At 48.1% G+C, this 12,564-nt stretch overlaps 1 protein-coding gene across 2 annotated transcripts in view; it reads right to left on the bottom strand.

Annotated features, from left to right (window-relative positions):
* RALGPS1 (Ral GEF with PH domain and SH3 binding motif 1) overlaps positions 1–11,019 on the bottom strand; it is a 265,526-nt gene extending 254,507 nt beyond the window's left edge. The window contains exon 1 of one of the 2 annotated variants that reach the window (XM_079112919.1): positions 10,811–11,019. The gene's annotated coding sequence lies outside the window, so the exon portion shown is untranslated. Of the gene's footprint in view, positions 1–10,748 lie in introns of both variants that reach the window. The other variant, XM_079112914.1, reaches the window with a different exon arrangement.
* Positions 11,020–12,564: the final 1,545 nt, after the last annotated feature.

The raw sequence follows: 12,564 nt of genomic DNA, 5'->3' as shown, positions 1-12,564 counted from the left end.
ATCTGCCCTAATGGATTCAAAAGTTCCTGCACAGGGCTAGAGCTAAGGCTAGCACCATGTCCACACTCACTCTGGTGACCACTCTATGAGCAAAGTTCTTGACTTCTCTTGCTTCAGTTGTCCTCTTCTATAAACACAGAAAAAGTTAAGCTAATATTTAAATGTTTCTTTACCTCTACATTTTTATGATAATTTTATACATCATATAAAGTTTCATTAGTTTGGAAACAATTGGCAGGACTTCAGTAAAGTCATGATTAACAATATACCCTGTTTCCTTAAGAAAAAAGACTCTCTACCCTTTATTCCAAAGTAAGGTCAATCATAAATAGAGAGAAATAGCCTTCATTTCATTATACACAGGTAGAGATAAGAAATTATAAATAATTTAACAAGAGCTAGCAGAGACCATGCCCAAGAAGTAGGCAGAGATGTCCTGGATGTGAGATGCATGAGAGAAGGCAAAAGCCTACACACAGGCAACCGTGGAGCTACTTTTCTCCCGTTCAGCCTCCCCAGAACTATATCAACCCCAACCTTACATCCATCAAAACACCAAACCAGGCAGTAAAACTGTGACAACTGACCATGACATCTGTAGGCCTGTCTGTCCACAGCCTCCAGCAATAACACCAGTCAAGTGCCTGCTGTAGGCCACATGCTGTGGAAAGACCTACCATGTGCTATTTAAACCCTGCCACCTCTGGGTGGAAGACGCTCCTGCACAGGTCTCTGGCACCTCTGCACTTCCTACCCAGCTCTTCCCTTCTCCTCTGCCCGAGAGCTTGGATTTTCTCGCTCAATGAATATTCCCCACTCTCCTTTTTCCTTTCCTGAGAGGCAAAGGCTTCATACCAGTGTGGCTGGCTCTGGTACTAAGCTCAGTCCTTGATCCTGTCTCACGCACTCCCCAGCTGTGGTTTCAGCACCAGGGTCCGTTGCCTCTGCCAACACTCTGGTCTCTGGGTCAGAGAAAACAGAAGGACACACAATCACGGATTCGTTTCCCACTGGCTCTCCACCAGATTGGACGCTTCACTAGACTCTCTAAGATAGCTCTCATGTACTATAACTCTGAGACCCCACCCCTAAGTTCCGAAAATTCTATAGCAGGCTTCTCTTCCTTCCACGCTCAGAATACAGAAAGGACCAGGATGTACCCACAAGTCACAGGGCTTCTCACCCCAGGCCACATTAGTCTAACTTCCCGTCAACTCCTTCCTCCACAGTTCTGACCAGCTGCCTTTCCTAGGATTGTGGATATGTACCGGGACCCGCCTCCCATGGGGGCTGCAGATCCATACTGAACTTGGAATATTGGGCCTCTGTAGTGGGGCAAATTTCCTGCCTCAGGGAGCCAGAGTTTCAGTCCCATGAGCAGCAGTAGTAGGTTGAGTAACTGCCTAAGAAAGTTTGATGAGAAATGGTCACAGCAAAGAATCTCCCTCTGAGTCTTTTTTTCCCCCCTAGATCACAAAATTTATTTTCTGTTTTCTCTTATGTGAGTGAAGTGCTGTATTTTCCAATATTAAAAGCTGATGAAAAAACACATATTAACCACCCTATGAGTCTCTTGCACATGGCAGTGAAGGTAACTTCTCTGGAAAGTGCCAGAAACTGACTGATTGACTGATTGAGGAGACAGTGCATAAATCTAGTTCTGACCCTGATAAAAATAAGAGTGCCCAGCAGCAGGGGCAGGGATAGGGCAGAGGCTCTGCCAAGGAGGAGGTGGAAACTACTGTCTATGCTACAGGTCTTCCTTCCCAGCTGGCCACTTCACCTCCTGCCCTTCCCCTGGCCCTTCATTCATGCCCCATTGTCCTCATACTGGTGCTCCACAGCAGTACATCTGGGAGCCTCTGCTCACCACACAACCTTCCTGAGCAAGCCCACCTTCTCTTTGGGTCATCTACTTGTAGGACAACCCAAGTCTCCTCCCCAGCCCAAGAGCTATCTGAATCATCTGTGAAGACTATCAAACAGGCAGATGGCCAGCCCACAGAGAATGCTGATGCTCCAGTCAAAGCCACTGTTCCAGGCCAGATCTTTTCTCTGAGTGCAAGATGAATAGGCCAGTCACCAATGGACAGTCCGACTGAACTGTCCCAAGGTGCCCTAGACTCAAAATGGCCAAACCAAATTCACTTTCCTTCCTATTTGCTACATCACCACAGAGACTGCTACCTTTCTTCCTTGGAACCAGCCTTTCTGCCCTCTACTGCCCACAGTGGCCAGGTTCAGGACCTACCATCCTACCCAGACTCCTATCTCCAATCTTCTACCACAAATTTTTCCCCACACTGCCACCAGGATTAGTGATGGTATGTCTCTCCTCTTGTGACTCTTGAGCAATTCTCCACTGACCACAGGATGACATCCAAAATCCTAAGCGCTACCTGTGAGGCAGACCCAAAGCACCCTTTCAACCATACCTCCTCCAGCCCCTCCTCCCACCTCCACTCAAACCTCACACTCCAGCAACACACCCTGCCACGGCCCATGCACCACGCTTACTCTGCCTTCTCTGCCACTACATGATGCTTCCCCTGCATGTCCCCGCTGGACCTGGAAAGCTGAACACTTCAAGAGCCAGAATCTTATGTGGTCCCATGGGCTCCCATTTCCACAACAACACCAATCCCACACCACATCATCCTCACTTATTTATTCCTGTCTGTCAAGTCTGTGGGGTGCCTGAAGGTAGGGACTGTAGGATCAAGCCCAGTTACATGTGCAATACATTTCTACTTAATGATTAAAAACTGCTAATGAGATCAAGGTGTTCTTCCATCCCCTCAAGAAGCAAAGGAGGCAACCAATCCTCAAAGCAACAGAAACAAGGCTAGTTGCTATGTGGAAACCATGGCAGGTAATGTCTCAGCAATAGGTGCTTTAGGTGACAGTTGGGAGGTTCTAAAAAAGAAGAGTCAGCAACTACAACACGGTGAGTCAGGGATCAACACAGTTCACAAAAGCAATGCCATGTCTGGGCCATGAACACTCATCCCTCCTTGCCCTCAGGGCTATAGCTGCACAGGTGTTCTGGTACTTCTTGGATTCACCATGCCCTGTCCTTCACTGGGACCATGCAGGTGCAGCTGGCACCTCTGCATCTGGCTGGTTCCAGCTCAGCCTTCAGGTGGCAGCTAGAAGTCCCCCTTCATTTGAGAAGCTGCCTCTGATCTCCTTGCAGGAAAAGCCATTTGATGTATGGTCTCCTGGTGTCTTATACTCCTCCTGTAACCATTAGCAGTAATGTGATTTTTTTAATGTACTTGTTATTGTTTTTACAATTTTTTAACCTTGCTATAGACTTCAAGCCAAAAGATAGCCAGTCTTTGTTTCCCACACTGTGGCCCCACATTCAGCATGGGCATTCAGCAGACCCAGAACAAGAACTGGATAGTTGGATGGATGGATGGATGGATGGACAGGCAGGCAAGCAGGTCTAGCAGGTCAGGGAGGAATGAGGAATGAGTCTGCTGTCAGTTGCTGTATCATCTCCCTTTACTCTGACCCAACCCTCACAACTCAATCTCACATCTTAAATCCAAGGCTTTCCTACTCAAGAGAGGTTGCACACACACTGGTGACATTCCTGTTTACTTAGAAAGCAGGTGTCACACAGCAAATTGACATCCCCGGTATTCTGGCTTCATATCCACTGATCGGTCTGTGATACCAGCTTGCTCCTCTCTGTTCCATGGGTATTAATGGTCATGGTGATAAATCTAGGTTCCAAGAATTTTGCAGGCCTAAGAAGTTCCCTAAGATCATGCTGATGCTAAGAGAACACTGAGGCACTGTCTTTTCTTAGCTAGCCACCATCAGACTGGACAGTGGAGCTCAACACGAAGTCAGGGTTTAGTCCCTGTTCCTATGCAGTTGACCACCCTGAAGCATTTGAGATAAATGCTTCACCAAAGACACTGTTTGTTAGCAACAGTACTTAACCCACAGGCAGCTGTTAAGACTGCCATATGCAAATGGATATGCACAAGTCTGCAGGTCGGTCAGTCAGGACAGAGGCCCATGAAATCCTGGTGAGAGCTCCACCCTCATCTTCACAGTCTGGACTCAAGGATCTCTAACCTTCAGAACACTGACACTACATCTGACAAGCACAAAGGCCACAGGTGCCCCATGCAAAGGTGCCCAGAAATAAATTGCAGAAATAAGCTAAGTAAAATATCCTGAAGCAGAATGCTGCATATCAATTGGCAAATAAATTCTAATCTTATCATCAAAGTTTCCCAACAAGCTGGGTGTGGTGGCACAAGCCTGTAATCCAAGTGACTCAGGAAGCTGAGGCAGGAGGATCAAAAGTTTGAGGCCAGCCTCAGTAACTTAGCAACGCCCTGTCTCAAAATGAAAAATAAAAAACAAAATAATAAAAAGTATTTGGGGTAGATCTCAGTGGTAAAGTACCCTTGGGTTCAACCCCCAGTACAAGGAAAAGGGGGCGAGTGGAGAGAGAGAGAGAATATCTTAAATACCTTACGGGCCATGCTAATGATTTGGTCTTTTCTCTAAGATGCTACTGAAGGGTTTTAAGTAAAAGGAATGATATAATCATCATTCTCACTGCCTTGTGCTAGCCCTGGGATAGTACATCTACCTACAAAGTTAGAGAAGTGTCCCAAGGAAGTCATCAGTGGTCACACAGTGTCACGACATGTCATGGCAGGATAGAGCACTGTGGGAGTCCAGTGGTGGTGGTGGGGACAGCCTATAAATGCTGGTGAACTGCAAGTGTTGGTGCCTAGAGAAGGAAAAGCAACTACAGAGAAGACACAAAGTAAGATATAGCTCAGCTGGTAGAGTGCTTGCTCACATGCACAAGGCCCTGGGCTCAATACCAAGCACCACATGAAAAAAAAAAAAAAAAGAAATATTTAAAACCAGGAGAGTCCCTAATTCCACAAAACAGATTTTACTGCCGCAAAGAGACAAAAAAAAATTCTCTTGAATTAATTTTTTCATAAATACTTAATTATTCAGAGATATACTGAAAGAGCAGATTTACATTGCCCTAGTTACCAGACTTGTATAAGGCGAGAATTATTGGAAAACAATAAACATGGACTTAAAGACTCTCAATATTCTTCCCTTCTTCTCCAACAAGATGATTCTCGAAGAAAATCAAGACCAAATATCTAATTTTCTTATTACTCAAGTAATTGTCCTAATCTTAAACCTTATAATAAAAATATTTAAATCCTAAAGAAAAAAGTACTATGATGCATTAGTTCCTATGAAAGACCCTTATGTATATGGAATCACAGAACAATGAAATTGGAAGAACCTGGGAAGCCAGCTCAGAACCCCAGACAGGCCTGAGACAGAGGTCTGGCCCCAGGTGACTCCGTCCACTCCCTCACTGGACCTAGTGTCCTGGAGGGAGTTGAGGCTTGCTCCTGCAATGCCAGCACAGGATGAGCTCTACCAGCTGCCCCCATCACCAAGCTCACCTGAGTTTTAACACATTCCTTATACAATTACTCATAAAACTTCCATTAGCAATAAAATCAATACCCCAAAAAAGCATCCTGAAATGCCTGCGACGAGGGTGAAGAGAGAACACCATCCTAGCTTGTGCAAGCCCTCTGCCATGTACTGCTCCACATCATCTCCCTGCAGCCCTTAAGCATGCCAAGGCAGACACTATCACAGCTCTTGTAGGATGAGGAAAAGCAGATGAGGTCACAAGGCTTATGAGTGATACAGTCTGAACTTTAGGCCCTGCCGTCCTCCTCTCTGACACTCAGGAGCTAAATCCCCTACTGGGAACACAGTGCATTCAAAAGCTCTGCAGAAAAGCAGTGGAGGGATTTGCTGCTCTGGTCTTCATGGTCTCTGCCCTCCTGGGGAAGTGCAGGTGAGGAAAGCAAATGCATGCCTCCCCTGGGGAATGAACTGTACAGAGCTCAGATAAGAGAAGGTGTCCACAATGATGCTGTGCTGACCCCTCCTTTGAGAAGAGCTGGGGCAAAAAGAGGGTGAAATATCGGTAGACAATCTCAAGCCTGGGAGGAGCATCCCAAGGATGCCTGGGTCACTGTGACTTCCAAATGGCTTCTCAGATGCCACGTCCCTCTAACTAGCACCATGACAATGATGCTAGCACCCAGAGGAACAACCTCAGAGGTGCTCCTGGTGCTCCCAGTAGTACTCTAAGCACGAGGTTCCTGTCATGCACCAGCCAAACATCTCACTGCATCATTTGACCTACTCTTCACCAGCCCCAAGATAGGGAATCCTGCTACCCTCATTTTACAAAGCAGGAAAGACACGTGCCCAAAGTCACACAGGTTGTGGAAGAACTAGAATTTGAACTCAGATTTGCCTGTTCCAGAGCCTGAATCTGCTTGGCAACTTCATTTGAGGTACTCTGTTAACCTCTGGTCACCTTCCGTGTGTGTGTGACTCCTCTGTGACATGAACCCAAAAGGTAGGACGAAGCTCCTTTATCTCCATATGTACAGCAGCCAGGATAAGGATTAGCTCAAAGTCACAGCCCAGCAGAGCTGATAGGTAAACACCCACCCGCAGAAAGTGAAGTGGCCTCTCTCGGCTCAAGGTACAGAAATGATGACAGTCACAGGTGCATGTTGCTGAGAAACGCCCCTCATTGAAACCAAGGCAAGCAACCCTCTCCCACCCCTAGTCAACATTCACAGACCACCTACTCAGCACCTACAGTGATACATCCAGACCCCAGTCCAAGGGAAGGCTGAGGAAGGAAGATGTATTTAGCAAGACAAAGCAACCCACTTTTAGACCTATTCTTTTCCTCCATCCCTATCTTGACCTGGAGCACCTGGAGGAAATATTCCTTTCTTCTCCCATTCCCCAGACTCCACAAGACAAGTGTCACCAACTATGCCCAAAGCCTACAGGTACAGTAAAGCACAGCACAAGCTATCTCAGAGTTGGCACTCAGATATCTGGGGAGGGAAGGAATAGAGTCCAGAGACTGGGTTCACCAAAGTCCTGCTGGCTTATAAATAAGAGTGTGCAATACGTGTAGCATGACTCATCTGAGCAGATGTCAATCCGTGTCCTCCAGGAGCCTACCCTGCCCACAGCCCCAGAGATACAGCTTCAGAGAAAGCAAAGGGGACACAGGCATAAAGCCCCACATGCTATAACATGGTACATGGCCGGAACCAGGCGTACACATAATGACAATGACAATGGAGGAAGTACATGGCGGTGGGGGTGGGGGGTAACAAATAGCTGGAAGAACTGGGCAGATGTCATAAAGGAGGGGAAACTGGGGCTGAGGAGCCATCCCCTATTGTCCAGGGAGAAATAACTGTCACTGCTTCTGTGACCCCACACATTGCTCACCTCCCACCATTGGGCCAGCACACTGCTCTGCAACCAGGGTATCTGTCTCCACACACAGCAAGTAGCATCTCAAAGGCAGAAACTACACACATTCTCCACAGCCAGGAAGAATCTACTGAAAAGGAGCATCTACTTCAGGTTATTAATAACACAGCAGCTCACCCTCCCTGAGCACCTACATAGCCTGCTCCTGTAGCATGTGCCTTGCATGCTTCTTCTCAGCACAGAAACCTCACAAAGACAGATCCTATCATCAGTATCCATTTTACAGAAAAGGATACTGAGATGCAGAGAGATTAGATAAATTGTGCCAAGTCATATAGCCAACAAGCGAGAGTTGGTTGGACTTTGAATCATGAGCTGAATGGGAAAATCAATTTTCAATGACCAGCAAACAAATTCCCTTTCCTTTCTCTTTCAGTTCTCTGTCTTGCATTCAGATTCATGGACTGCCTTTTAATCTATTGTTCACTGGAACCAAAGCCATTTCTTTCCCAGAGAAGAGCAAGGGATGCCTCTTGTTAAGTCTACTAAACAAGGACTAACCAATATTGAGTAAATATCATGAGTGAAGAGGGAAGTGGATATACAAAATTGTATTTATAATATCAGTCAAAAGCATACTTTTGTATTTCATGTTGAGACCCACTAATTCCACTAATGTTGTGATAATATTTGTGTGCAGTAAATAAAATGAACATTAAGGATACAGACACAAATGACACATAAGTAACAGGGACAATTTCCCATGTTTTCTTTCTAGTTAAAGTCCTTCATTTGTTTCTTTGACAAGTATTTAATGAGCAGTTACTATGTGACAGACAAGGTTCCTAGAACAAGTATTTTTAAAAAGAGGAACTAAAACACAGGTCATTAGCTTCCACCCTCTTACTTTTCAGGAACATACAAAAGCATGTTAATCAGAATCCAGAGTTAAGACTCCAGGGGATCATACAGTTGACCACTCTCTTACCCAGCTAAGAAAACTGAGGTATGAGCCAGCACAGAGGTGCACACCTATAATCCAAGCAGCTCAGGAGGCTGAGGCAAGAGGATGGCGAGTTCAAAGCCAGTCTCAGCAATTTAGCAAGGTCCTAAGCAACTCAGTGAGACCCTGTCTCTATATCTCTATATAAAACATTCTTTTAAAAGGGTGCCTGGGGGTGTGGTTCAGTGGTTAAGCACCCTGGGGTTCAACCGTGATGCCACAAAAAAAAAAAAAAAAAAAAAAGAAAAAAGAAAAGAAAACAGGTCTGCAGTGGGGAAGAAACTTGCTTGAGACTGCATACAAAGCAAAGGTCTCAGAATCCCCAGCCCTGCTCTTCTTACCTACTTGCTGTTTTGAGCAGCTTGCATTGAAAGATGGGCAAGTTGGGGGAAAAGGCAGAGAAAAAAAAGAGCCCTAACACTGAGTGCCAAGTAGAGAATGTGCTTTCAAATATCAATTATTTGAAAGCACCCTCTAATAATTTATTCACTCTAATAATAATAAATCAAAAAGTCAATCATCTCACTATCTAACATGTGTTCTAGTTCGTGTCTGCCACCAAGTTTGGGCTTTCATTTTAACCCAGAGGACAGCAGTCTCTGAGAACCACTTACACAATTTCCGCCAGGACAGAATGGGACAACTCACACATGCTGCTTCAAGATCCTCTGGCACCTGCACACAAGCACTGGTCCCCATAAGGGTCTGTCCCTGAAATGCCCTCTATACGATGCCACTAGATCACCACCACACCAATGGTACCAAAGGAGGCCAGCAACATGGTGTTTAATCCCCAGAGTCCCATAGCTTCTGCAGTGAAGAAAAGTGTAGGACAGCAGAGAAGACTCTGCCACCGTCACTTCTGACTACACAGAATAGGGCAGAGACCAGGCAGGTCAGATTGATCAACTGCTCTGAGTAGAAACACAGACACTGAAAGTCACACATGGGCACAGGAAACTGGCATGCCCTTCTTTTTGGTGTCTGCCTTCTGAAATATGGTAAAACCGAAGGGAATTCCACAGGGTTTTAGCATAAGCCTCATGGTCCAGCTCAGAGTCCTCACTGGGATTGGGGTCTAATGGTCAGCAAACAACAAAATGTTCCCCTGCTTTCCATTTGCCATTGCCCACTGTGTTGCAGCAGCTCCCTCAGAGGTCCACACAGGGAGAAGTCATGACACAAGACACCACTAGTCTTTGGGGAACTCCCCAGCACAAACCACATCCCAAATTCTAACAACAAAGTGACCTAATCTGGACTCTTGACAAGTTAACCCCTCCTCTTTAGACTCAACTGTTCCCATACCAAACTGCCCAGTGGCACCAGAAGAAATTCAACTTTACCCAAGGATTTGTTCAGTAAGCACCGTTCATACTATCCTCACAAAGCCTCTGGGAGGCTGACAGGCAGATACCAAGATGCTCATTTAGTAAGGAAGGAAACAAAGCTTAAAAAGGCAAAAGACTCCCAGAGAACACAGGATCAAAAGCTTCCGAATTGTTATACCTGCTCTTCCCCCTCACTAGGCTGCCATTTCAATCTTTTCGAGACTAGTACTATGAAGATTTGCAGCAGCATCTGGTCCAAGGAGACAGCACAACAATCCAGGACGCTCCCAAGCTCCATACTAACTACACTTCAAGCACACATTTTCCAACAGCCAATCATTCAATGAAAGCCAAACACCCTCCAATCTAAGACTGTACCTCGAACAGCAATAGGAAAAGCCCCCGAGGGGTGAAAACTATCAGCGCGCCCCACTTAGGACACGGCGTGGGACAAGGGAAGCAGCCGGGAAGCAGCGGCCTAGTAACCAGGGCAGCTGAGATCCAAGTCAGGACCAGCAGCGGCACAGGACCCCTTGCCAGCGGCAACCCTGGATGCCTCCAGAATCCGCTGAGCTCCTGCTCCCACCCCCACCCCTGGACATGGACAGGCTGGCCTTCCCTTCTCAGGGGCCACTCACCCTCGGCCCGCTCCACCTGTGGACCTGCTTCCGGACATGCCAAACCACTCGGGCCCCGCCCCCCGCCCCTGCAGGTGTCCCTAGTTCCGCCCCATGCACCTGTAATTTCCCCAGGCCCAGGCTCGCCCGCCGCTTTGGCCTTGCAGACCCTTCCCGCTGTCAAACAGGCCATCGCTCCTGGCCCCGCCCCCCGCACCTGCAGCCCCTCGGCTCCACACATCTGCCTTCTCCAGCCCCGCCCCCCGCACCTGCGCCCTTTCCCCGCCGCCACCCCCACACCCGCTGTCCTTCATGCCCCCCGGGACCGGGGCACCTAAGGCCCCTGACAGGGTCCCCGCACCCAAAACCCGCCAACAAAGCCGGCACCCCGGGCCCGCCTCCCGCGCCCAGGCCCCTCCCTCCCGGACAGCGGCCCTCGGGTCCCGCCCCCCGCACCTGCAGCTCCCACGGGCCCGGCCCTCAGGGCCCCGCCCCGCCCCGCCGGCCGCTCCTCTCACCGCCGCCGCCGCAGTCTCGGCCGGTCACCTTGACTCGGGCCGCAGTGGCTGCCGCCGCCTCCTCATGGCCCTGGGAGCGGCCCAGCGGCAGCGGCGCCTTCGCTTGGAGGCCGGGGCCGGGCGGAGCCGGGCCGGGGCCGGGCCGGGCGCAGCTGGAGCGCGGGCCGACGCGGGAGCAGAGCCGGTGCCCAGCCGCAGTAGGAACCGTCGGCTCCCGACCTGAGCGGCGGGCAACACAGCCAATCGGCACGCGGCTCCAGACCAGCTCCCCCAACCAGCTCGTCGCAGGGGCGGAGACACGCAAATTGACCGACTGGTCGTTTCAGTGCGCAGCCGCTGCAGCAGCGATCCTCTCCTGCCTGGGCCTTCGCGCGCTGGTAGACGCCGGCTCAGCCTGCAAGGATGCTCCGCTGCCCTCGCAGCGGGCTCATTGCCCCGCCACGCCCTCCTCTCCCTAAAAATAGCCGTGCATCTAATTTCGCACACATCCTTTCAGGCCTCACCAATTTCCCCCTTAAACCCCTACCTAAGATTTATCATTTTCGACAAAAAATGGTTTCGTGAGGGAAGGAACACCTTAGTACCCATTCTTTTAAGACTAAGGTAGGCACCAAGCACAGAACGTCTGAGCCACAAGCCACCTCGGAGATTCTCAGGTCCAACCCAATTATTTAACAACTGTGCAAAGTTAGACCCAACCAGGTGAAGGGTCTTGCCCAAGACTACTCAAGTGCCTACGTGGAGAATGAGCCTTGATCCTGCCTCCTGCACCAGCACCTTTACTCTGTGGCAGCCAGGTACAATGAGGTAGGTGAGTACAGAGGTTGTCTTTTGCTTAAAGTCACAGAAATAAGTTACAAAGATCGTCAAAGCCAAATCTGTGAAGACCTGGGAGCCCAGAACCACAGCGAAACTGTTCTGTGCCCCATAGAAAGAAGGTAGAATACCTTTCCCTACTCCGGATGCTTCTTGGACACGTAGACAAATAGAATATCATTTTCACGATTTTCAAATTAATTGTGCATTACTGCATATCATGTGGAAAAATTTGGGTACTGTGCTTCCCAGAGCTTATAGAAGGAAAAAAGAAGCAAGAAAAATAGAGTCAATAGAAATTACACCATTTCTAAGTCTTGGAGGAATCTTTGAGGGAAACTTCTGCTATTGTAGTAAGAAAATAATAATCATCAGAGAATATTCTTAACTATTTTACTTAAAGAGAACAAGAGACTTAATAAGCAATGGTTCTGCTCAGATTCTCTGTATTCAGAAATGTACAGTGCAAAAACTGGGGAGACACATTGCCAGAGACCAATCCCTGGTTCTGCCAGCGGTGGGCAAGGTATTCAACCTTTCTGTGCCTCCATTTCTTTATTAAGAAAATGAATGTAATGAAAATAGCACCCTTTTCAGACAGGCATTACTGCCTCCACCTCTTCTCCTAGCAGCCCAGGTGGTAGCCAGGGTTAAATTCCAGAATAACCTGATGCGGGATATACTGTACCAACCTAGGGGAACAGTATATATACTCGAATTGCAAGAATAACCAGTATGTACTAATTGAAGCCAAGAGAATACCCCTGGGATTGGATTTTCAGCACGCTTGATCAAGGAAGCTGGGAACTAAGACTGAGTAAGCAAGAAATCTCGGGATATGGATTTAACATCCTACTTGGGGCCCAGTAACTGGGGTGGGCCAAAAGAGTGGCCAATTCTCAGTAAACTAGAATTCCTCTGTTTCTTCCTCTACCCTG

Source organism: Sciurus vulgaris (genome assembly GCF_902686455.1).
Source record: "Sciurus vulgaris genome assembly, chromosome: 15".
In the NCBI taxonomy this organism is placed as follows: Eukaryota; Metazoa; Chordata; class Mammalia; order Rodentia; family Sciuridae; genus Sciurus; species Sciurus vulgaris.
This window is presented reverse-complemented; position numbering and strand designations above follow the sequence as displayed.